Genomic DNA, 23,683 nt, shown 5'->3' with positions numbered 1-23,683 from the left:
CATCCTTTCTTGGGATTACACTGACCTGAGTGTTCTAGTTTCAACTGGTCTCTACAGTTCTCACAAACATATTCTGGTCTGTATATTATTATCATCTCAGTGTTTCTATGGAATAATAAGGACCTGAAGCTTCCTAGTAGTCTAACATCTTGCTTCCAGTATCACTTCTGTAACTTCTCTAACCACAAAAATTTTCTATGAAAGTATTTATTAAATTTAATTTCATTTCCTTGGTAGTTTATGCCTTAAAAACACTTATAGAGAAGTATATAAAGAAATTTCATAGTGGAATCAAAATACTGATGTTAAATGAACTCTCCTAAAATTGATATAAAAGGCAATATGAGCTCTAGCAGTGGTGGTAGGGCATAACTTGCCATTATGTATAGATGATTTCAACTTGGTGTTTTTTGCTGAACATTCTGTGTGATGGGTCTCAGCAATAAGGGCAAGAAAGTAGAGATAATTTTCATGTTTTACTTGATAAAAATACAGTTACATCCAAATTATTACCTAGTTAAGTGTGCTCCATGTTCAAGGAAATATCATGCACAACCAGTGCAAGGTCTCCCCACAATGGCATAAATGTTCAGCATTTATGTGTTCAGCATTTATGCTAAATAGTGAAACCTAGGCCAAGGATATCTCTTCATGACTTTCGGCTTTGGAGAGATTTGCATTTTAACCCAAGGAGCTATTGTTGATTTGTTTGTTCCTACAAACAGATGTTCTTATTTTTCAAAACTACTAATAGAATATGAAAATTAAAATGCTCAACTTTGCAACATGTTTTTAACTTGTCCTAGGCAAAATTTAAATCCATAGTCTGCTGAGTCAACATATTATTACCAAGGATAATTGGAATTAATAGACAAATGGATAATATAACACCATAGTTAATACTTCTACTTTATATCATAAAACGTAAATATGAGGTTTTGGATTCTTAACTAATTCTTTGCCCTAAAAGAATTAATAAATAAAAAGAGAGGTAAAAAGGGAAGAAATGAGGAATTAAGACAGAGAATGGAGTAGAGAGGAGAAAGAGAGAGAAAGATCAACCTTGAGAAATATTGAAGAGTGAATGAATAAATAAATAAGGAAATAAGGAGGAAGAAAGGAAGAGAGTGAAGCAAAATGATGTAGGGATATCATGAAGATTTAGTTATATTGCCAATAACAAAAATTTCAGGAAGTTTAGATAAATGTCCTATACTATGTTGGGTTACATATAGCACAAGTCTGATAGATGGTAGATAGTAGTAGAATATTAAGCATTATTCTGGATGCTCATTTATTGATTGTTTTTTGAGCATAGACTTAGTGCAAGGCATTGAAATATGTATGGATACATAATAGAGAAAATATATAGAGAAAATATTTCCTATTTTGATTCATCTGTAATAATTTTGGGTGAAAAATGTGTCAATAAATTTGATAATAGACATTTTAAATATATCATCAGATATGATTATTGAAAAAATATTAATATTATAAAATAGATAGTTATTCATTTCTTTCTTTTACTTTATATTTTACCATCATAATTTGACAAAAAATGAATTAAATGTCATAATATTTAGATTAAAATGATGGAATACATTATCATGCACATGACATATGTAGGATATTGTACTTTTGTTAATGGGAACCATCTTCCAAATAAACCTTGCCCTGACACATTTGAATCACATTTTTTTTATTAATGCATCTTTAGAAAACATGTGCAATAAGCTGTATTTAAACATATTTTTTCCACATGGGGATTTAGAATAAAATACAAAGAATAGTAATTGTGCAGACAAAGCCAAATTCTTGACACTAAAGACTTCATGGGACCACGCAAGAAGAGTTTACAAACTCCATTCACCCAATGAAGAGCCAGAACTGGCTCTGTGTTCGAAGAGACAAGAAGGGCCCGTGCTGATGAAATAAACCACATTACTTAACACTGTTTAGTTTATACTGTAAATGTGGGTAGATAATGTAGGCTAGAAACATTATTCATCCATGGGGCATATGGTAATTATATCCACATTAAAGCACTTCTGCTAATCACACACACACACACATCTTTGCTGCTGATGGGGTACAGCTGACACCAAGGGATACCTCACGGATTTAGGTTCATCATCACATTTTTCTCTGTGTGTATCTCCTACCTAAGGGGCTGCTGCAGCTCTTCTCAAGTGACGCCTCCTCCCCCCTACTCACTACACAGAAGATTACAACATAAACACAGCACTTGAACAGAAGTTTATAGTTTCAGGAGAGGAAGCGAGTCTGGCAGTTTTGATCAACTATTGTTTTCCCTGAGCTTAGTCTGAAGCTGGCAAACTGCACAGTTAGCTGGATGGTCCATGACATAAAATCCTATAGCTCCACAGAATTAGTGGCCCAGACTCAAACAAAAGGGAGGCCTTGGGTGATGGGCTGCCTCACAAGGTTATCTTGAGTATCTGCTATGTGTTACATTCTATATTGTTTTAGTGCACTTAAAAAAAATCTCCAAACAGTCCTATATGAATAAATAATTATCTGTGCCTACAAATGAGAAAAGTGAGGTTCATAAAGGATATGTAACTTACCTAGAATCAAGATTCAAACCCTGAACAATTCAGATCTTATGCTCTTTCCATTGACTCTGGGTCATAATTAGAGACCATAAGAATTGAAAGAAAAATTATGCCCTACAACACCCAACTACCACAAAAACATCTAATTAAGAGTAAAATAGTATTTTTAAAAACATCACAAGAGTACATTGTAAGCTGAAATTAAAAATACTTTTATTCTGGATCTGTGTTTGTAAAGTCCTAGATAAATTCATTGAACCCAGACTGTTCAAACTTTATTTCCATTTAGGCCTCTGTTTGCTGATGCCTTAAGAGAATTCATGGCAACCTGATGGGTAGTGTGGCATTGACTCTCCCATGTTGCTGCCTTAGAGGAAGATGTCTTAATATGCCGTTTATAAGACAAACAATCCGAATCTCATATGCTCTCACTGGTGTTTTAGGCTCTTCTGCCTAAGGAGTCAATGGAAGTCACATTTGGTGTGCTTATTTTGATGTTCGCCCAGATCCCTGTGGGGCTTAAATAGATTAAGTCCTTGTGATAGCCAGATTGTTAGTATTTAATGCTCCATTACTCACCCTTCTGTGGGGCCCCAGAGGGCAGATTGGCAGAGCACTTCTCAGGCAGCAAGTGATGCAGACACAAGTCTAGTTGAGATGGTCTCTAGGACCAAATGTGTCAGAGTGACCCCTGAATAGGAAACATGTGCTTTCCAGGAAATATGATGGGAAAAGTCCATACGTTCAACATGTCTTAATGTTCTGTTTGGCTATTATGGGATCAAAGGCCAGATGATTTTCACAAACGCTGTGCCATGTGCCCCTTTTCAAGCCAAATGCTGACAATAAATATTTCTGGTGGTGTTAGGAGACAATTCTCCATGAGTTTCCTGCATTTCTGCATGTCTTAGAAACAGGCACTAACTCCCTTTGTTCAGGAGTATCTTTTCAAGGGTGTTAGCTTAGCAAACAGCCTTGGAAGAGAGAAATCATGTTGCCTCCAGAGGAAAGGGCAGGTTTGATTACTATCCAGTATAATAAAATCAGTGTCTCCCTCTGGAGTTAAAGCAGGCAGACTTACCGTCCATTATAAAAGACTTGGTTATCTAAGCTCAAGGTTCCTTTTTTCATACTCAAATAGGTGCATATGCAGGTATTACCTGGTCTTCTTCACAATGTCCCATATGACTTGGGGGAATTGGTGCAAACATGATGATACTCTGGCTATTGCTATGAGTAACAGACTGTCTTGTCTCTGACCCAGGAATCTCGGGTCTTCTGTCAGCAGTAGGCTAATTTGTTATCTTGTAAGTAGAGTAAAATTTCAGGACATTCAAAGTTCTTAAAAGATAGTTTTCAATCCTTATTATTTGATAAAGGCATATATGTCATGTTTCAATGTGTGTGCATACATATTATCTATCTCTCTGTATTCATTATGTATAATAAATCCATATTGTTATATATAAATGTGCTTACAAAAAACTGGTTTAATTATTTTTAATATGACAACCACATCTTCATCACTTGAAAAAAGTGCCTACATTTGCACGAGCTTATTGTAATGATACAGCTCAGAATCACATTTAATCCCTTGAAAAATTTATTTACCTTCTATAGATACAAATATTACCAATTTACCAATTTCATGGCAGTAACTAGTTCCTCAAAAAGAAAGAAACAATTGACCTTTTCCTCAAAATTATATAGCAAATAAACGTCCCTTTAAATTGTACATTAGCAAAGACATAATAATTTAAAGTCTTACCCTTTTGGGCTTGTCTTAAAAATGATGACTGGTGTCAGTGAAGACAATAATAAGCATAATAATAGTAAACACAATCCCCCTTGACCTCAGAAAACTTAAAACATCAGGAAATGTTTCATGGGATAAAATCATGGATCATAGAGTGAAGACAATGAAAAAAACATACTCTCAAGCCCTATCCAACATCTGAATCCCTCTCTGTAAAATCACTGAATATAAATTACCCAACCACTCCATTATTATCTCCAGAAAGAAAGAAACAATCCCCTAGAGGCACCCCATTCCAATATTTAACAGACCAAATTCTTCTAAACTCTTTATCATATTTAAGAAATATTTGTGTCTCTGAATTTCATGTTCAGAGAATATGCTCCTGATTCTCATAGAACCAAATTTCTGGTATGGATTCCGATATCAGAGCTTACATTTGTCAGCTCAGTAATTTGTGAAATCGATTTAACACTTTAAACCTCAGCTTTCCTATCTGTAAAAGGTGTATAAAGTGGTCACTTCATCATCTGATGTGAGGGTAAAATGAACTTTAGCACATATAAAGTACCCAGGAGAGAGAGGTTACAGTGATTACTCACCATCATTTCATGGCCTGCTTGCAGGTGACAGCATTGTCATTTCTTAGTGATGATGGTAGGGTAATGATTTCATCCAATGTGTACCACTCAGCAATGTTTATCAGTCCATTCTTAGATTTAGTCACCCAAGTTCACAATGAAAAAAGTCTTGGCTTTAATATTCAGTTGGTATAATTTTTGGTTTGATTTTGGTTTGAAGATAGTATGAGGTTTCTGCATGGAACTTGGGAGTTTATCTCTAATTTGAAACAAATTATTAAGTTAATGTTAAGACCCACTGCCTGTGAATATACCTTTTTGAATTTTATTAAGGCTCTTATTGGCTATTTATATAGCCTTTTAGGTTTTCAAGATGGAAAAAAAAGAAAACACATGTGATTACTGAAGTTAAGTTTGAATTGTTATTGAAATAAATATAAGTTTAGAGCTAAATACTTTGAACACTTAAAATCTCACCAATCCTTCATACTTGAATACACTTTATTTATTTGGAATACTAAAAAAATGCTTATATTTGAATATGCAGTTGATCTCTAAAATTTTGGAATACATATCCTCAATAAATATACATTCCTTCACCAAAAACATGCATATCCTACTATACTATTAAATACCTTATAAAATATATACAACTATGAATCTTAAAGAGTTAAATTTGAAATGCGGTATCTGACCTTTAATCTATTAACTATAATTAATGATAAGAGATGAAAAATTTCTGATTTCAAGTAGTCTCCTTGACAATTTCAAATTACTTTGACTATTATCTCAGAAGATCTAATTAGATAATCATTGTTCTTATCTTGTAATGTGGTCTGCAAAGAGATGATAGTAGGCACAGTTATCAGTATTACTAGCTCCTTCTTGGTTGCTTCTACTTGCATTATTGGTATTATTGGTAAACCACAATTTACTTAAAGAAATTTTTTTTAAAGCATCTGTTTATTTTGTGAAATACAGTGATCATAACAAGATGACAATCCATCAGTCTGTTTAACTGCAATGCCTGGTGAGCTGCTGAATGCACTGAGTGAATGAGAATATCACAATCAGTCTTTCCACATTGTGGAACTCTCACCTCATTTGCTTTGTGTGACATGTGACCTTCTAGTATATGGAGTCAGTAAGGAGACGAGTGTCTATGTTTATATTGCAAAATAACGAGGCTTTTTCTTTTTCTAGTTAAGAATCAACTATGAATAAAAATCATAATATATTCTTACAACTCCAGTGGTTCCAGTTTTTTACATTTGTGCCTGCTCTGGAGATCTGTATCACACTGTCTTATTCAGGTGTGGAACTTGGAAGTATTGCCATTGTGTAAGCTCCCATCTTTTATAAGAAGAAAAATGCCTGGTCAAATAGTTACATCATCTTTTGAGGGGAAGTCACTTACACTGAAGCTACATGTAAAATATTGGGCGGTACACATCCTATAGCTGCAGAGCCAGTAAAGGGCATGCATATAGCATGCATTTTACCAAACAGACAACTAGTTTAGACATTTCAAGCTAACAACATATAACCCTCCTAGGAATCAAAGTGAGTTATGGAGACTACCTACATTGGCAAAATGCACTGCAGATAAATTGGTACTCTCATCTTTTATCTGTGGACTGTGCTTGTTACAGTAGGTGACACAACACTGAGTGGTGAGAAGCCAGAAGAAAAATGAATGATTTCTGGGATGCCTCATGGTGTGGAATTTGTTCCAGAAACTCTGACTTTATGAAGTGCCCCTCTGAGTAGCAATTTGTAACACACATTAATTCAGTAGTAGCTGAGCAAAGCTGAACAAGATTTCCCATGGTGCTGAAGTTCCAGATTGTTTCTCAAAGGGTTACATCAATTATTGTCACCTTTTTGTCAGCTGTGAACCATGATTAATTGGAGAGATCCAAATTTCTGCATGTCTTATGTCACATACTTCTTTGCTTCTCCATCTGTTTTGTCCAGCGTTTTGACCAACAAGTTCCACTTCTTGTATTTCATCAAAGCTAGAGTAAAAGTCTCACTCTAGGTTGGAAAGAAACACTGAAGACAGTAGAGAAAATGACATTAAGTGAGTAGCAAAGACAATTGATTTAGTAAAGGGACAAGCTGCAACCATATAAAAGGGAGACCTAATTACATTCTATGCTCTTCAGCAATGTGTAAAATGCAAAGATCTATTAGCTCAAACTTATTTGCATGTAACATTGAATCCAGTACCCATCAGAATCAGAAACATGTAGCTTTCTTTACCTCTAAAAAATTCTGACAGCTAATTGACCAAATAATATAAAAACATTAGTGGAAATTAAAAACTGATACATGAAGGAGAAAAATGGAAGTTTTTCTCTAATGTGAAACCTTTTAGAATGCAGCCTTTTTTTTATTTTTATCTTTTATAAACAAGAGAAATCCCATATTACCCAGCAGATGATGCATGGGGAATAATTATCTACTCCGGGATTTTTGAGACTTCCAGTCACTTAATACTCTTAATTAACTTCCATCAAACATTTTCACAAATAAAATCCCTTGTAAGTCACCTAAATTCTTGTTGGAAAATGGAAGGTTTATAAAAAATAAATAAATATATTATGCTTCAGCTGATAGTTTGCAGAACAAAACTAATGGGCCTGTTCAATCAGGGAACTTGGGATGCAGGTCGGTTTGAATTAAGAAAACAAAGAGCTTTATTGGTTTTAGAGCTGCTTTTCCTTCTATGATGAGGCAGGGAAACTAGCCCAGTTCATCACTGAATACAGCCTTCAACCTGTCCAATCGGGAAGCCTAACCTGAGCACAAAGGAAGCTTCACAGCCCGTAGAGCATAGCCCAAGGTTTCTCCCATCTGCAGAACAAAATTGGTGGTCTCACTTGACCAGGGAATTCAGTAAACATTTTGGCCTGGTTTGAGTCCCCAGATAATGAGCTGTACAGGCCATGGGTCCTATCCTGTTCCCTGCCTGGAAAAGGAATCTAATGAATGGCTCCATGCACTACTGAATATAATAACCCAGTCCTGACCATCCAATAAACCTGATCAGAAAAATCCAGGCAACCATGGAGACCACCCTATAGCCTCACTTAGGAAGAACAAACCAGCCAGTAAACCCTGTAAAACTCTTGTCAAAAAAAATGGCACATACCTTACCCTCCTGCCCCCATCCCTATCCTCAGAGTTTGAACAGCGCCTTGCCACAAAATAGAGCATAAAAACATAGACTGAGAGTAAAGGAATGGAAAACGACATTTCAAGCAAATTGTAATAACAATAATAACAAAAAACAGCAGGGGTAGCTATACTGAAACAAAATAGACTTTAAAAATGATAAAAAGAGACAAAGATGGTCACTATATAATGATAAAATTGTCAGTACATCAATAAGATATAACAATTGTAAATATTTATGTGCCCAACATTGGAGCAGCTAAATATATATAGCAAAAACTAACAGTTAAAAAAAAAACAGTAACACAATAGTTGGGGACATTAATACTCCATTCTCAAAAACGGATAGGTCATCCAGGCAGAGAATCCATAAGAAAAAAACAGATTTGAACAACATTATGAACCAAATGGACCTAACAAGTATATATAAAACATTCTATCCAACAAAAGTAGAATACACATTGTTCTAAGTACACATGGAACATGATCTAGGATAGACCATATGTTAAGACACAAAAAAAGTCTTAAAAAATTCAAAAAGATTGATATCATACTAAATATTTTTTTCTGGTCACAATGGCATAAACTAGAAATTAATAAAAAGAGGAAAACTGGAAAATCCCAAACACATGGAAGTTAAACAACACTCTCCTGAACAACCAATAGATCAAAGAAGAAATTCAAGGTGAAATGAAATATAAATAAATAAATAAATAAATAAATACACACATACATACATACATAAATACATAAATAAATAAGAAATTGTAAACGTTTGAGTAAGCAAAAATGGAAACACAACATACCAGAACTTGCAGGATGCCATAAAAACAGTTCTAAGAGGGAAGTTCATAGCAATTTAAGAAACAAGAAAGAGCCCAAATAAAACACCTGACTCTAAACCTTAATGAGCTAGAAAAAAAAAAAAGAACAAACTAAGCCCATAGTTACAAAAAAGAAAATAATAAATATTAGGGCATAAATAAATGAAATAAAGAATGAAAAAAACAACACAAAAGATTAACAAAACTAACAATTGGTTCTTTGAAAAGATAAACAAAAGTGAAAGACCCTTAGCTAGACTAATCAAGGAAAAAACAGCAAGGATGAAAATTAGCAGAATTATATGAGAAAGGAGACATTACAACGGATACCACAGAAATATAAAGTATCATAAGAGGCTATTATGAACAATTATATGCAAGAAAATGGAACAACTTAAAAGAAACTGAAAAATTCTTAGAAACATACAACCTATCAAGACTTAATAAGGAAGCAATAAAAATTATGAATAGACCAATTACTAGTAAGGAGATTAAATCAGTAATAAAAAATCTCTCGACAAAGAAAAGCCCAGGAACAAATGGCTTCACGGATGAATTTTCCCAACATTTAAAAATTTAACACCAATCTTTCTCATACTCTTCCAAAAAATCTCAGAGGAGGGAACACTCCCAAAATCATATTACATGGCTAATGTTATCCTGATACTAAAACCGGAACAAAACACTACTAGAAAAGAAAAGAAAACTATAGGCCAATATTCCGAGAGACGATAAAAAGTATTAAAAAGTTCAATAGAATACTAGCCAACTGAATTCAGCAGTACATTAAGGGGCTCCTACTTCATGATTAAGTTGTTTTGGGGGTGCAAGCATGGTTCAATATATACGAGTAAATCAGTGTAATACATCACATTAATAGAATTAAAGAAAATAATTATATAATCATCTCAATAGACGCAGAAAAAACATTTGATAAAATTCAACATCCATTCATGCTAAAAACTCTTAACAAATTAGGCACAGAAGGAACATGTCTCAGCATAATAAAAGCCATGTATGACAACCTCACAGATAATATAATACTCAAAGGTAGAAGTTTGAAATCTTTCCCTCTCAGATCAGGAATAAGACAAGGGTGCCCATTCTCACCACTCCTATTCAACATGGGACTGGAAGTCCCAGCTAGAACAATTAGGGAAAAAAATAAAAAAGAAAGAAAGAAAGGTATCAGAATTGGAAAGAAAGAGTAAAATTGTCTCTATTTTCATATGACATAATTTTATACAAAGAAAATCCTAAAGACTCAACCAAAAACTGTTAGGTCTAATCAATAAATTCAGTGATGTTGCCGGATACAAAATTAACATGCAAAATCAGTACTGTCTCTATTCACTGACAACGAAATTTCTGAAAAAGAAGTGAAGAAGTTGATCCCCTTTACAAGAGCATCAAAAACAAAAGAATACTTAGAAATAAATTTAGTTATGTAGATGAACGTTGTCTACTCTGAAAACTGCAAGACATTGATGAAAGAAATTGACAAAGACACGAATAAATAGAAAGGTATGCCATGTTAATGGATTGGAAGAATTACTATTGTTAAAATGTCAATATTACCAAAAGTCATCTATATATTCAATAAAATCCCTATCAGGATTTCAATGGCATATTTTACAGAAGTAGAAAAAACCCTCCCAAAATTTGTATGGAACCACAAAAGAACCCAAATAACCAAAGAAATCCTGAGAAAAAAGAACAGAGCAAGATGTATCATATTTTCTGATTTCAAGCTATACTATAAAGTTGAAGTCATCAAAACAGTGTAGTACTGGCATAAAAACAGACACATTGAGAAAAGAGTCAAGAGCCCAGGTGAGCATCTATGGTCAACTAATATTTTACAAGGGAGCTAAGAGTACTCAATGGAGGAAAAACAGTCTTCAATAAATGGTGTGGGGCTAATTGGAAAAGGGTGTAAAAGAATGTAAAGAATGTAAAAGAATGAAACTGGACCCTTATCTTGCACCACTCACAAAAATTCACTCAACATAGATTAAAGACTTAAATGTAAAACCTGAAATCATGAAACTCCTAGAAGAAAACATAGGAATAAAAACAAACTCCTTGACATAGGTCTTAGTAATGATTTTTTGGATACCTAAATCACAAGAAACAAAATAAAAAATAAACAAGTGGGACTGCAGCAAACTAAAAACTTTTTCACAGCAAAAGAAACCCTCAACAAAGTAAAAAGACAACCTATGGAATGGGAAAAAAATATTTGCAAACTATATATCTAATAAGAGGTTAATACCCAAGATCTATAAAGAACTCATACAACTCAATAGCAGAAAAAGAAAAGGAGAATAAAGAAAAGATAGAAGAAAAGAAAACGAATTAATCCCATTAAAATGCAGGCAAAGGACATGAATAGATATTTCTCCAAAGAAGATACAGAAAAGGCCAATAGGTTCATGAAAAGATGCTCAACATCATCAGTAATATGGGAAATGCAAATTAAAGCCACACTGAGATATCACTTCACACCTGTTAGAATGGCCATCATGAAAAAGACAAGAGATAACAAATGCTGGCATGCATGGAGAAAAAGAAACCCTTGGGCACAGCTGGTGGGATTGTAAATTGGTACAGCCATATGGAAAACAGTAAGGATAATCCTCAAAAAGTTAAAAACAGAACTACCATATGATCCAGCCAATTCCTCTTCTGGGAATGCATCCAAAGATAATGAAAACACTAACTGAAAAAGATATCTGCACCCCTATGTTCATAACAGCATTAATCACAATAGATAAGACACAGAAGCAACTTAAGTGCCCATCAATGGATGAATGAACAAAGATGTGGTATATATCTTAGAATACAATATACAATATAAGAATAGAATAGAATAGAATAGAATAGAATAGAATAGAATAGAATAGAATATCATTCAGCCATAAAAAAATTAGTAAATCCTATCATTTGTGAAACATGGATGGAACTTGAAGACATTATGCTAAATGAAATAAATCACACAGAGAAAGACAAATACTGTATGTTTTCACATACATGTGGACTCTAAAAGAAAAAAAAATTCAAACTAATAATAGAAAAAGGTATCAGACTTGTGGTTATCTGGGGTGGACCATGTGGGGTGGGGAAATTGGAGAAAGGTGATCTGTAGGTACAAATTTCCAGTTATAAGATAAATAAGTACAACATGATGACTATACTTAACACTGCTGTATCATATATAGGAAAGTTAAGAGAGTAAATTCAAGGAGTTTTTACTACAAGGAGAAAAGGGTTTTTTCCCCCTTTTTTCTTTAGTTTCTTTTCATTTATTTCTATGAGAAGATGATGCTAGCTGAACCTATTGATTATCATTTCAAACCATCAAGCTGTATGTCTTAAACTTACACGGTGATATTTGTCAATTATTTCTAAATAAAACTGGGGGAAAAAAAAGAAAACAAAATTGTTGTGTTTTGCAACCTTGTATCAATGTTGGATCTTGTGGAAAAATACATCCAGAGCACATGCACCACTCCACAGCCTGGGTGTGGATTAGTTACTTCATGTTGTGGGGAGTTTCCAGGTTTCACTGGGTGCTTGTGGTAGTTTCGGAATTGGTGGTACCCCCTTAAGATGCAATTGCTCAACAATGAAATTTATTTTTCTGGATTTTTGTGCATTTTGTTTGATCAAATTTGGCAGTTGTACTGAAATAGTAAAGAAATAGTGAAATTAGTCTTCAAACATGTTTCAGGATGGGGACTAAGGTAATCAAAATCACTATAGCTAATATGAAAGTTGAAACAGTTGATATTCAAGGGCAAATTTTATCTGTGACACAGTGAGATTTGTTAATGATTCTGGCTTACTTCCTGCAGTAGGTCTCTGAACAACTTGCCACTGACCATGGCCTATAGTAGGAAAAGGCTGAGGGCACTCTGGACAACATGTTAATAAAATAATTATAGTGAAAAATAATAAATCAAATTTAATAAAGCTCTACATCTTACTGTTAAGAAGGTTTCCTATTATTTTGAAATGTACTGTCTTTAAATGGAAGGGAGAAATGGTGTTTCTCCGCAGGGTAAAGGGCAGATTTTTCTGCAGGAAGATTAATCTAAAGCTATGGCCCAGGATCAGCAATCACTCACCTACAGTTTATATATTTTAGGAAAGATAAGTCTGAAGAACTGAATTTCCCAGAGTAAAATATATCTCTAAATAAATGAATGTGATTTGAAACATCTCACAATTATCCTTCACAGTTTTTGATAAGGTTTCAAGTGGAAGGGGTGTCTCAAGAAGTTAAAGTCAGAAAGCAGACTTTCTTCAATTTGTTCAATAACTTTTATTGAATGTACATTATGCACTAGCCACTATTCTAATTATCTGAGCCTAATTTCATCTTATATATAAACATAAATCATTTTTCATAGTTTTAATATATACTAAATTTTCCAGGAACATAACTAGCATTTGCTATACGACTGCTTTGTTTTGTTTTGCTCTTGATTTGTTTGGAAGTTTCCCAAGAGTTGTTCATGATTTCTCAAAATCATGTTGAAGATGGCAATGGTGCTCATGGCCCTTCATTCCCCCAGAGAGTACACATGGATCAGTCTGCATTTGAGCTGTTTTACTTCCATGATTCTATATGTACTCCTAATTGTCCCAGCATCACGTGGTGAAAAGACAACACTCTCTCTACTGACTCTCCTTTGCACCTTTATTGAAAGTCAATCACTATATTTGCGTGGGTCTATTTCTGGACTTTCTCTTTTGTTCTGTTGATTTATTTGTCTAATACTTATGTCAATACCGTATTTTATGATTACTTTGGCTTGAAATTAAGTACTGTAAGTCTCCATTTTCTTTTTCTTTTTCAAAACTGTTTTGGCTATTCTTGATTATTTGCATTTCTATATGAATTTTAGAATCACTTTATTGATTTATAAGAAAAGGCCTACTGAAATTTTTGTCTGGATTGCGTTGAATCTATAGATCACTTTGGGAGGAATTGTCATTTTAGTAATATTGAGTCTTCCAATCCATGAACAAAGCATATCTCTTCATTTACTTCAGTGTTTTAAAATTTCTCTCAGCAATATTTTGTAGTTTTCAGATCTTACACATCTTTTATTAGATTTATCCCAAGGTATTTTGTATTTTTAATGCTATTTTCAATTTCATTTTTAATTTCAATTTCTGATTATTCCTAGTATATGGAAGTAGAATCGATTTTTCTATTATGATATTGTATCCTACAAACTTGCTGAACACACTTATTAGTGAATTGCTTTTTGTAGATTCCATCAGGTTTCCTGTATAGATGATCCTGATGTCTATGAATAACACTGACTAGAACCTTCAACACAATGCCTAATAGAAGTGATAAGTGCAGACATCCTATCTTATTGCTGATCTCAGGGGAAAAGCATTAAGTCTCTCACCATGAAGTATGATGCTGGCTATTGATTTTTTCTTGTGGTCCATACCAGGTTGAGAAAAGCTCATTCTATTCCTAGTTTGCCAAGAATTTTACGATATTGTTGTTGAATTTTTGTTAAATTCATTTTCTGCATCTACTGAGATGATTGTTTCATTTTTATTTTTTACTTTGATAACATAGTGAATTAAATTGATTTTCAAATGCTAAACCAGCTTTGTATTCCTTGGCACCAATCCCATATATTAACTCTGAGTTCTGTGAGACATGAGAGAAAAAGTACCCACCACCTCAATGCATGCATCGGCCAAGCTGGAAAATCAAGCATAAGATCAGAAAAAAACCTGAAAGCTATAGGAGAGCTTACTTAAACAGAGAGACAGTTTCATAGATATAGGAGAAGGGTTAGGGTGGCATAGGGCCTCGGGGTGGCTGATGGTGAATGGTGTGGGCTACATTAGGAACAAGATGATTCAGAGCATTACAGGGATGAAAATATGATAGAGTATTTAGACAGGTGGGAAACTTACACAATGAACATTGACTGAAAACGTGTGAGTTAGATGGATGCTCTGAGAGTCCAGAACTAACAGAATCATATTCTGTATGAAATCAGTTGCTGCAACTGTAAATATCAGCAATATGTGACTGCTGCATGTTCTGAACAACAGTTCAGACACTGTGAACTCCATATGTGCAGGTTTTTAGGATGAAACATGCCCCAGAGACTGTGGTTATCTGGTTGGCTTAAGCTACAGATGGCCAAAGAGACTCAAACTTGGGATGGCATCTATTGAATCTGATATACTACATGGTATCTGCCCCATTTTAGCAAGGCAATGCCTATAGAAGTTCCAGCCAATCTTTGCTACTTTAGCTGCTGACATCTCATGCCTGAACCTTAACTCAGCATCTGAGGACCTGCTCCTGGCCAGCACAATTCCATGAAACCAATTGTTTTCTAATCTGTTCCTGGACACCTGTCACTGGGTTATGCCTTTCTGCAGAGTATTAATGCTACTAATGCTGCTTCCAACATATACCACAATATGAGTGGCCTAAGCATTTATTGCTAGACCCTCAGAAGGGTATAGTATACCTTTTGGAAAGTTCTCCATATCATCCTCCTCTCCACCTCTCCTATTACTGACCTCTATACTTTAGTGGTTTGTTCTAGCCCTTTCCATTCCCACTGAAGTCAACTGTGCTATATCTAGTTGTGTCCAAAGACAGAAATCACATAGCAAAATGTAAAGGTCATTTGAAATATTATATTTTGGAATACTCTGCCACTGTTCTCTCCCATTGCTGAGTTAACACTGTATAGCTATACGATCAATCATATTATACTTATGTTCATTTGCACTTAAACATATAGTAATACTTGAAGAGTTAATATGCTAGACCAGAATAAAATGAACTAGTTTAACTTCCATTTTGTTTATAGCCATGTCCTTGGCATATAGTGGTCAGTAGAAGAGAAGTATGATAAGGTCTCATGAGTATAGTCCATTTCACTTTCACAACTAAATGCCACCTACAGATGGGAAGCAACTGGAGCACCACACATCATAGCTCTATTGCAATAGGCAAAACCTCCAAGGCTAACAGACTCTTCTGGGTTCCTTGACTTCTACAAAGTACAGATTTATCCCCAAACTGTAAGTCTGCAAATATCTTTTAGATTAGTTGGCACTAATTAAGTCACTATTGTTTAAAAACTATAAAAATTTTCAAGTGGGGCACCTGGGTGGCTCAGTCAGTTAAGTGTCTGATTCTTGACCTCGGCTCAGGTCATGATCTCATGGTTCATGAGCTCCAGCCCTACATAGGGCTGTTTGCTGACAGCACAGAGTCTGCTTGGGATTCTCTCTCTCTCTTTCTCTCTCTGCCCCTCCCCTGCACCCTCTCTCTCTCTCTCTCATCTCTCTCTCAAAAAAATAAACTTTAAAAAAGTTATCAAGTGAAATATCACAGAAGTTTGTAGTATGTGTATATTCAAGATCATGATTCAGTAGGAAATCTTGGACAAGTATGTGCTGAAGGCTGTCTTCTAGAAATAGGGCTACAAACAGCCACAATCACTCAACACTCTGGCAAGATTAGTTCTAGTAATGCTAGTTGTTCTAGAACTTAGTATGTTTTGTTTTCTATGGAATCTCAATATTAGAAGGCATTGACTCTTTGAGCATCTTTCTTTTTACTAATTAAATGCTAAGTGAAGTAAAAAAAAATGACTTTAGTAATTGCAATTTTCTCAGTGAAAAACAGTGAAGGACTTCCCCATTTGAACTTTGCAAGGCAAATTCTCTTTAGCAAATTATCACAAGATGTAAAATCTCCTGTGATATAGCACATGGAAAGGATATTAAAAATTTTTGTCAACCACTTTATACTGGATCTTGTCAGTTTTAAAAGATAATCTTAATTCCTTGGTTCTCTGAAATAAAGTAAATAAAATTCATTTTTTTAATGAATTTTTTAAGAAAATGATTAGAATTTCTCTAAACTCTCTTAGGATATTTCTGTATAAAGCTTTCCGTGTGCATGAATGTGCACATGCGTGCGCGCGCACACACACACACACACACACGCACACACACACTGCACAACTAGAAGACATTACCTCCAGAATTTATCCAGCTGTGGATTCACCTTTGCAAATTTTAAGTCCTTAAAATAAAATAAATATATAAAGTATATATCCTTTTGGTCTGTTTCTCTGAAGAATGCTGACTATGGGGGACTACACTAGGGAGTGGATACTGAGAGACATGATACATCAGGTAACAATCATGCTACATCAAGTAACAATCAATTTATCCTTGGGTCCTGTGTTATTTTCTGTCTTCAGATAAGCAATTTCCAAGATGGGATTAGACAGACAGTAGATTTATTAGAGAAAATGTCTGTGAAAGATAGAGTGGGAGATACGCAGAGAAGGCATGGAGCACCTTCAGACTGTGATTCAGGTCACCCCTTCCTCTGTGAGAGAAGTAAGAAAGAGGATTCAGTAGGAGGAGGTTGATACTCAAGGTAGTTCTAAGAAAGTTTCATCTAGGCCAATGGGGAGCTTTGAGCCAAAGTTGCACATCAGAGGTATCTTGAGGCTGTCTGGAATGGGCCTCCATTACTACTCCTGAAGTCAGCATGAGAAGTGTGGCCTCAGCATGAAAGCAGTGGAGGATCCAAAAAGGCAATACCTAGAGCCATCATTTAACTATGCTTCCCATAGTAGAAGCTCTGAGTAGTATATATTCATGACTATTGCAGCCTCCAGAGACCCATGTCCCTTCCATAGTCAAAATACATTTACTCTCTGTCAAGACTCCAAAGTCTTATCCAGTCATTGCATTGGGCTTAGAGTCCAGAATTTCATCATATGTTTCTGTTATAGGTGTGATTGAGGATCTCCACATGCCACTCTTCTTTATTGAGACATCTGAACAAAAAGACAAGTTATTTGCTTCCATTAGCTCAATGTGTAATAGTGAGATAGGGATGACTGCAATAAACACTTCCCTTCAAAGAGAGGAATGGAGTTCTTTTTCTGGAAAAAGTGGAATGGGAGTGTCTCTCTCACTGAATATAACTATTAAACCTAGGCAGATTGTGTGGAACAGCTATTTGAGAAATCTGAAATGTAAATGATAGCAAGTGGATTAGGGAAGATGATCAGAATTCAAGTATGAATAAATCAAATGGTGGTTATACCATTACACCCCAGCTCAGTTTCCCTGAAAAAATGAAGTAGACATTAGAGAGCAAATAGAAGCCCACTAGTTCTGGTACAAAAAGGAGGAAAAAAAAAGCATGTAAGACTCAGAGAGAGTATGGAAATCTCGCCTTTTCTATTTTTTTTCTTCTGTTCTCTCACACTCCATCCCCTAAGTAATTCCATGGTGATGAGACACAACCAGAAACAGGGAACTGCAGGAGCTAAAACCTTGAGGGAATAAAAATGTGCTCCCTATTCAGTGGATGCTTCCATGACAAGAGGGGAGCCCAATCTTCACCACTTTTTCCTCTGTCCTGGGAACTGACTCTGGTTGCACATAAAGTTGCAGAAGTATACAGCAGGGCAGGGTAATACGGAGTTGGAGGACCAACATTAGGAGCTCTAGGGAACCAGAAAGACCAGAAAGATTATGGAGAGGGAAGAACTCAGAAAAGCAACCTCATAAATTATGAACTCTTGGGCCCACCCTTAAACTATGAATATGATCTGATTCTACTTCACATGTCAAAGATTTTAGGAGCTGAAATAATGATATGCTACTACTCAGGTCCAAGATTGACTAATATGTGAGTGGCACACATATTAGATAGATCCAAATAGCACTGCAAAAAGCACTGCAAAGAATTCAAAAACTGGATTGGAACTGACATTGGAACTAAAGTCTACAGAGGGAAGATTGGGAATTGTGACCTGAACTCAACCAATTCAACTACTTGCTTTAAAAAAATATCAACATTCTCCACAGGATTTAAATAAGACCCAAACTCTCATAATACTAAAAATGTTCAGAATACAATGCAAAATTAGAAAACAAATAACCAGGAAAATCTCAACTCATATGGGAAAAGAAAATGAACCAATGGTAATACCAACATGATCAGAGATGTTGGAATTATCTTACAGCAAGCAATTGTGAGAAGTCCTGTAAACAACAAGAAAATAGAAATGTTCAGCAAAGAAACAGAATCTTGTATTAATTGGGGTTCTCCAGAGAAACAGAATCTCTGGAGAGAGATTAATTTTTTACAAAAAATTTGTTACAAAAAATTAAACAACACTACTAACCAAAGAATTTAACTATAGACTGTATAGAACTTACTCCGCCCAATAATAGCATGCATCCTTTTCTTTATTATTTAAATCCAGGTTAGTTAACATATGGTGCAATAATGATTTCAGGAATAGAATTTAGTGATTCATCACTTACTTATGACACCCAGTGATTATTCCAACAAATGTCCTCCTTAATGCCCTTTGCCCATTTAGCCCATCCCTCACCCAACACCCCCCAGCAACCCTCAGTTTGTTCTCCCTATTTAAGAGTCTCTTATGGTTTGTCCCCCTCTCTGTTTGTATATTATTTTTGCTTCCCTTCCCTTGTGTTCATCTGTTTTGTCTCTTAAAGTCCTCATATGAGTGAAATCATATATTTGTCTTTCTCTCATGGACTTATTTTGCATAGTATAATATACTCTAGTTCCATCCACTTGTTGCAAATGGCAAGATTTCATTCTTTTTGATTACTGAGTAATATTCCACTGTAAGTATATATATATATATATATATATATATATATATATATATATGTGTGTGTGTGTGTGTGTGTGTGTGTGTGTGTTACATATTGGGCTAATGGACTACCCTTTATCCATTAGCCCAATATGTATGTATGTGTATGTATACAATATGTATGTATGTAAACATTTGGGCTCTTTCCATACTTTGGCTATTATCCATAGTACTGCTATAAACATTGGGGCACATGTGCCCTTTTGAATCAGCACTCCTGTATCTTTTGGATAAATGCCTAGTAGTGCAATTGCTGGGTTGTAGGGTAGTTCTATTGTTAATTTTTTGAGGAACCTCCATACGGTTTTCCAGAGTGGCTGTACCAGCTTGCATTCCCACCAGCAATGCAAAAGAGATCCTCTTTCTCCACATCCTCTCCAACATCTATTGTTGCCTGAGTTGTTAATTTTAGCCATTCTGACAGGTGTCAGGTGTTATCTCATTGTGGCTTTGATTTGTATTTCCTGATGATGAGTGATGTTGAGCATTTTTTCATGTTTCTGTTAGCCCACTGGATGTCTCCTTTGGAAATGTGTCTATGTATGTCTTTTGCCCATTACTACATTGGATTATTTGTGTTTTTGGTGTTGAGTTTGATTAAGTTCTTTATAAATTTTGGACACTAATCCTTTATCTGATATGTCATTTGCAAATATCTTCTCCTATTCCATCAATTACCTTTTACACTTGTTGATTATTACCTTCACTGTGCAGAAGGTTTTTATTTTGATGAGGTCCCAATAGTTCATTTTTGCTTTGGTTTCCCTTCCCTCTGGAGACATATCAAGAAAGAAGTTGATGTGGCCAAGGTCAAAGAGATTGTTACCTGTTTTCTCCTCTAGGATTTTGATGGCTTCCTGTCTTATGTATAGGTCTTTCATCCATTTTGAATTTATTTTTGTGTATGGTATAAGAAAATGGTCCAGGTTCATTTTTCTGCATGTCGCTGCCCAGTTTTCCCAACACCATTTGTTGAAGAGACTGTCTTTTTTCCATTGGATATTCTTTACTGCTTTGTCAAAAATCAGTTGGCCATATGTTTGTGGGTCCATATCTGGGTTGTATATTCTGTTCCATTGATCTATATGTCTCTTCTTGTGCCAGTACCATACTGTCTTGATGATTACAGCTTTGTAATACAGCTTAAAGTCCGGAATTGTGATGCGTCCAGCTTTGATTTCCTTTTTCAACATTATTTGGCTATTCAGGGTTTTTTGTGGTTCCATACAAATTTTAGGATTGCTTGTTCTAGCTTTGTGAAGAACGCTGGTACTATTTTGTTAGAGATTGCATTAAATATGTAGATTACTTTGGATAGTATCAACATTTTAACAATATTTGTTCTTCGAATTCATGAGCATGGAATGTTTTTTTCCATTTTTTTGTGTCTTCTTCAATTTCTTTCATAAGCTTTCTATATTTTCAGCATACAGATTTTTTACTTCTTTGGTTAGGTTTATTCCTAGGTATTTTATGTTTTTTGGTACAAATGTAAATGGGATTGATTCCTGGATTTCTCTTTGTGCTGCTTCATTATTGGTATATAGAAATGCAACCAATTTCTATATATTGATTTTATATCCTGTGACTTTGCTGAATTCATGGATCAGTTCTAGCAGTTTATGGTGGAGTCTTTTGGTTTGTCCACATAGAGTATCATGTCATCTATGAAGAGTGAAAGTTTGATTCCCTCCTTGCCAATTTGGATGCCTTTTATTTCTTTGTGTTGTCTGATTGCTGAGACTAGGATTTCCAACACCACACTGAATAACAGCGGTGAGGGTGGACATCTGTGTCATGTTCCTGACCTTAGGGGGAAAGCTCTAAGTTTTTCCCCCTTGAGGATGATATTAGCAGTGGGACTTCTGTATATGGCCTTTATGATCTTGAAGTATGATCCTCCTATCCCTATTTTCTTGAGAGTTTTATCAAGAAATGATGCTATATTTTGTCAAATGCCTTTTCTGCATCTATCAAAAGGATAATGTGATTCTCATCCTTTATTTTTTTCTATTTTTAAAACAATTTTTAATCGTTTTATTTATTTTTGAGACAGAATGAGACACAGCATGAGCAGGGGAGGGGCAGAGAGAGAAGGAGACACAGAATCCAAAGCAGGGTCCAGACTCTGAGCTGTCAGCACAGAGCCCGACATGGGGCCCGAACTCACGGACTGTGAGATCATGACTTGAGCTGAAGTCAGACGCCCAACCAACTGAGCCACCCAGGTGCCCCATCATCCTTTTTTTATTAATGTGATGTATCACATTGATTGATTTGCAGATACTGAACCAGCCTGGCATCACAGGGATAAACCCCACTTGATTGTGGTGAATAATTCTTTTGACATACTGTTGGATCTAGTTTGCTAGTATCTTGTTGAGAATTTTTGCATCCATGTGAATCAGGGAAATTGGTCTGTAGTTCTCCTTTTTAGTGGGGGTCTTTGTCTGGTTTTAGAATCAAGGTAATGCTGGCCTCCCATAATGAGTTTGAAGGTTTTCCTTCCTTTTCTATTTTTCGTGCAGTGGTGTAGCAGCAGAAGTTAAGAGATTATGGCAAATCACAAACATAGCTGGCACCAGGTTTCACTTTACCCTGGCATCTTTGTCCCAATACCAACAAACGTGGCTATTCTCCAGAGTCCACTGGGACCTTTACCTGTGAGGAGGCTGTATGGTTTCTACTAAATGCTCTCCAAACAGGGGAACCAACTATCATCGTGTGGCACATGGTCGCCTCAGACCACGCTGACTGCTTCTGGGGATTTGCCCTACTTCCTCACCAGAGCACTGCTGGGCACTGGGTTCCGGAACTTCACACTCTGGCCTCCACTGTTTATAGAATCCTGGTGGTACTGAAACCCTCTCCTTTCTTCCTGTCAGTGGTTTTGGGGAACAGATTTCTTGTTCAGTCCCCTAAGAGTGTTATCACTCTTTCTCTCTCTCTCCAACTACTTTCAGGGGAGATTTTTCCTGCAGTCTCCTGATTAGTCACACTGTCCCCCTTTCTCTGTCCTTCCTCTGCAAAGACAGCTCCCTACCCTCCGTGGCTTTTCTCTCCTCCAGTTCACCTCTCTGCACCACGTACCTTCCCAGTTCTGTGGCCCAAGTTATGCAAATTGTTGTCTTAATCCTCAGATCAATTTCCTAGGTGTGCAAAATAGTTTGGTGCTTATCTAGCTGCATTTCAGGGACGAGAAAAACTGAGGGTCTCCACACTGCTCTGCCATCTTGATTGCAATTTAATAGCTTACATCTTTTAAGTGCACATGGAAAATTCTTCAAGATATATAGTATCTTAGATCATAAAATAAGTGTTACAAATTTTTGAAAATTGAAATCATGCAAAGCATTTTTCTGGCCAGAAAGGAATTTAACAAGAAATGAACAATAGAAAGGTAACAGGAAAGTCTTCAAGTACTTGGAAATTAATCAATATACTTCTAAATAACCCATGAGCCAAAAAGTAATTTTCAAGGGAAATTAGGAAATAGTTTGAACTGAGTAAATATATAACGTATCAAAATTTGTGGCATGCAAAGGGAAATTGCAGCATTAAATCCTTCTTTAGGACAAAAAAGTCTCAAATCAGTAATTTAAGCTCCTACCAGAAGCAACTAGAAAAAGAAGAGCAAAGTTATTCCAGAGTAAGCCAAAGGAAGAAAACAATAAGGTGAAGAGCAGAAATCAATAAAAGAGGATACAGGAAATCAATAGTGAAAATCAGTAAAACCAAAAGCTGGTTCTTTGAAAAGAATCAATATGATTGATAACCTTCTAAGCAAGACTAATAAAAAAAAAGAAAAAAAATAAGGTAATTATCAATATCAACAATGAAAGAGAAGATATCATTACCACCTCAAGATATTAAAACAACTATAAAAGAATGCTCTCAGCAACTATGCACATAAATTTGACAATTTAGATAATATTGCCCAGTTGACCAATTATTCAAAACCCACAAACTACCAAAACTCACCCAAGATGAAATAGATAACTTGAATAGTCTTAGAAGGAAATAAAATTGTCCC

The 23,683-nt window shown here is 35.4% G+C and overlaps 1 long non-coding RNA gene across 1 annotated transcript; it reads right to left on the bottom strand.

Annotated features, from left to right (window-relative positions):
• Positions 1-4,161: 4,161 nt before the first annotated feature.
• Positions 4,162-8,197, bottom strand: LOC123593176. The gene is made up of 2 exons (XR_006710168.1): positions 6,794-8,197; positions 4,162-5,172 (listed from the first exon to the last, which is right to left on the bottom strand). It is a non-coding gene; the product is annotated as an uncharacterized LOC123593176 (long non-coding RNA).
• Positions 8,198-23,683: the final 15,486 nt, after the last annotated feature.

This window comes from Leopardus geoffroyi, chromosome B1 (assembly GCF_018350155.1).
Source record: "Leopardus geoffroyi isolate Oge1 chromosome B1, O.geoffroyi_Oge1_pat1.0, whole genome shotgun sequence".
Classification (NCBI taxonomy): domain Eukaryota; kingdom Metazoa; phylum Chordata; class Mammalia; order Carnivora; family Felidae; genus Leopardus; species Leopardus geoffroyi.
Note: the sequence above shows the minus strand (reverse complement) of the source record. Positions and strands in the feature narration are given on the sequence as shown.